The 3890-nt window shown below is 34.8% G+C and overlaps 1 non-coding gene across 1 annotated transcript; it reads left to right on the plus strand.

Annotated features, from left to right (window-relative positions):
• Positions 1-565: 565 nt before the first annotated feature.
• On the plus strand, positions 566-671 carry LOC128032077 (small nucleolar RNA R71). Its single transcript, XR_008188207.1, has one exon. It is a non-coding gene; the product is annotated as a small nucleolar RNA R71 (small nucleolar RNA).
• Positions 672-3890: the final 3219 nt, after the last annotated feature.

Below are 3890 nucleotides of genomic sequence, written 5' to 3' on the forward strand. Positions count from 1 at the left end.
GTAGAGGATTTTATATGTTGCTTGGTACATCACCTTGGGGTTTGCTTCTAAGCTTATTAACTAATTGTCCCACTTGATTTTCCAAATTCCCTAATGTTGTTGCTTGGCCTGGAATCAAGGCATCTTTTTTAACAATGTATGCCTTTAACAAGTTCTCCAAATTATTTGAAGGTTCAAGTTGCGGTGGTTTTTGAGCTTGTTGATTAAAACCAAGAGTTTGATTTGATCAAAGTTGCATGTAAGTGTTGTTTGGTCCACTTCCTTGGTAGTGGATTGGTGGTTGAACTGCAACATGATTTAAATTGTTAGTAGTAACCTGTTTCAACATTGAAGAGATAGATGATACTTGAGCTAAGAGTGAAGTAAGGGCATCTATTTCATGTATTCCGACTACTCATCTTCTCGAAGCTGCTTGATTTGTCGACCACTGGTAATTTCATGTATTCCGGCTATTTCATGTATTCATGTATTCGATAATAGAGCATCATTTACAGAAGCATCTACCACCAACCTTGTGTGTGCATTGAGACCATTATAAAACGTCTCTGACTAGATGCAATGTGGAATTCCATGATGAGGGCATCTACATAGTAACTCATTGAATCTTTCTCATGCCTCGTATAAGGACTCGTCATTCAATTGTTGAAAAGTGGTGATCTCATTCCGCAACTTAGAATTTTTGCTAAATGGGAAATACTTTACCAGAAAGCATTCAACTAATTCTTGCCAAGTAGAAATTGAGTTGGATGGCAATGAATTAAGCCATGCTCGTGCTCGTGCTCGATCTCCCAACAAGTATGGAAACAACTTCAACCTCAATACGTCTTTAGTTACACCGACTATCTTGAAGGAATCGCTCACCTCCATAAATAATTGAAGGTTCAAATGTGGATCTTTTGTAGGCATTCCACTGAATTGGCCTATTGTTTGAAGCATCTAAAATATCATAGGCTTCAATTCAAACTACAGTACTTCAATCTCTAGCCTCCTAATTCCCGAATTTAGTTTGTTAAGAAGTGGCACGACATACGGTCTAATGGGTTGATCCTTATCATCATTAATAAGGATTGGATTTCGAGATTAGCGGCTTTATTCCCTTGAACATCATTTTTATTCTCAAGGTCTATTTTTGCGGCTTGCCCATTGGCTAATCTTTCTTGTCTTCTTTGTCTAAAAGCCCATTCGATTTCAGAGCCTACAGGGAGTAAATCGATGATTCGATCTATGCTCATAATGATTTGAAAAGAAAATCACAAAAAAAACTAAAACATAAAGAATATAATAATAATAATAATAATAATAATAATAAATGAAAAATTAAAGAATTAATTATTCAAGTTAGAAATTAATTAAAAATAAAATAAAAACCAAATTAGAAAGAATAATTTCACAAAAATGATTAAGGCAACAACCCTCGGCAACGACGTCAAAAGCTTGTAACGGGGTTTGTGCAAATGTACACAGTCATTCAAGTAATAAGTAAGTAAAATGAGTTATCATCTCCACAAGGACTGTATAAGCTTAACCGGTTAATTGCAAAATTATAATTAAAAATTTGATGTAAAAACTCAATAATTTTGATGGTGATGATTAAACTAAGTAAAATTAATTAGATACAAAGATTGATCCCTATGCAATTCTAATCTAGATGCAATTTACCTAAATGTATGAATGAATGGCTTTAGCAAGAAAACAATAAACATTAAACGGGCTAGGATAATTATATTAATAAATTCAATTTACTTTATCATGCTTAACAATGTTTGGAAATACTTCCACGACAACTCGATCTTTCATGAGTTTGGAAACCAAATTATGTAACGCCCCAAAATTTAAGAATTTAATTGTGAGATTCTGCAGTAATTAAATCTATGTATCTGTGGTTTTGTGTTATGCTATTGTGTTTATGGTCTGGAGTTTGAGTTGCATCGTTAAAATTTTTATTATTTTAAAACAACATCTATGTAAATCTGTGTCAAGAATAAGCCTGCTAGTTCACTGGTTAAGCATCTTTATTTTGTTTGGTCCTGTGTTTGAGTCCTATCGTATGCATTAGGAAAAATTTTGCTTATTGTCAAAAGACTTGCTGGTTGTTAAGAAAAAAATATTTTTAAACGTTTCTTTTTCTATTTCCCTCTTCATGTTTCTTCTTCTTTCCATTCTCTTTTCTTTTTTCCTCTTCTTTTGCTTTATTTTTTTTATATATCTTTTGAGCATTGTTGTCAATCGTTGGACTTCTCATTCTAATCTGTTGTAAGAGTTAAGTAAGTACGTCTTCTGTGATGTCAATTGTGAAAATTTGTTAAATTTTCTAAGAAGTGATAATGTCGCATCGTTGATAGTTTGCGCTAAGGGATGAATTCTCATTATTCAGCTATGTTGGTTCTTTATTTTAGGATAATTAGAGTAATTGTGGTTACTCTTTCGGTAAGTGTTGTTTCCGTTGAACGTTTTATGTCAATGTTTTTTACATAATTTTTTGTGTGTAATTGTACTTCATTTTCATTGAATTTGGTTGATTGAATGATTGAATTGCTGTGTTAGGCTTCGGAGACTCTCTACACTCTTATCGCTTCAAAATGCCTTCAAGTGAGTATCGAAAACCCTTAATTCTATGAATTTCGACTGCCGAAAAACATGGTTGTCAATGCCACATAGCCAGAGACATGGGATTGTGCCCAAGCCGTGTGGTTGGCCGTGTAACTCATTGTTCATCGAATTGGAGCTACACAGGTAAGGCATATGGGTGTGTGTCTAGACCGTGTGAGTCACCTAGACAAGGACATAGGCATGTGTCCAGTCCGTGTGAGCCACACGAGCAAGGACATGGGTGTGTGTCCAGGTCGTGTCACATATAAATAGGGTCCAAATCTTTTTTTGAGGCCGTGAGTGTTGTCCAACATTAACACTGACCCCCCAATGTATGAATATCTGAATTTGATTGTATGATGACTCTCTGATGCTTTGTGACTGACATATGGATAACATAATTGTATGTGTATTGTGATGGTTATTTCTGACACTGAATTGCATTATATATTTGTGAAATGAATTAGAATGACTGAACACATGTTTTGGATATTTGTACTCTACATTTGCATGGATTGGGGTATTGTGAAGAGGGAAGTAGTCTGTTTTGAATTAGTGGCTCAGCCACGATTTGTATAAATATGAATCTTGCGCTTTGTCGCATCTTTAATTTAGCAGCAAAGTTGCGTCTCTGTAAACATATCAGACAAACGCTTTTTGGTTTGTAAGGTTGGTTGGGCATTGAACACCTTTAACGATGTGTTGGGATTGCCGAAGGTGGTGTGCAACGGATAGAGGTAAGAATAACTGCATATGAACCCGATCTACTCTGTATATGAAACTGAAATTACTTCTGCATATGTAACTGATCTGTTCTGTATGTGAACTAAAATTGCTTCTGTTACTTAACTGAATCTTGAGATTCGGGAATTATTTTATAAATGTGTTCCAATTGGATGAACGTCTTTTACGCACTGAGTTCACAACTCATTTTGTTACTGATTGGATTTTAGGTGGTTCTCAGACTTGAACGGGTTAGCATTGCGACAGCTCAGTCAAACTTTTATCTTTCCTTTAAATACTACTATTAGGAATTTTGACATTCTATGGTATTTTGATGTTTGGGAAGATTATATACATAGTTAATTGATGTGATGGATATTATATGATGAATGGTTAATCTTGACTATGTTATAAATGTGGTATTCTTAATATCGATGATGTAACTCTTTAGACTTGGCTTAGACGTCCAGGTCAGGTTTAGGGTGTTACATTTAGTGGTATCAGAGCCAGGTTAATCAACACTCGAATTGTGTTTGGGCTCATAATGTGTGATAATGAGTAGGTAAGTGAAAATACGA

The sequence above is a fragment of the Gossypium raimondii genome, chromosome 8 (genome assembly GCF_025698545.1).
Source record: "Gossypium raimondii isolate GPD5lz chromosome 8, ASM2569854v1, whole genome shotgun sequence".
Lineage (NCBI taxonomy): Eukaryota > Viridiplantae > Streptophyta > Magnoliopsida > Malvales > Malvaceae > Gossypium > Gossypium raimondii.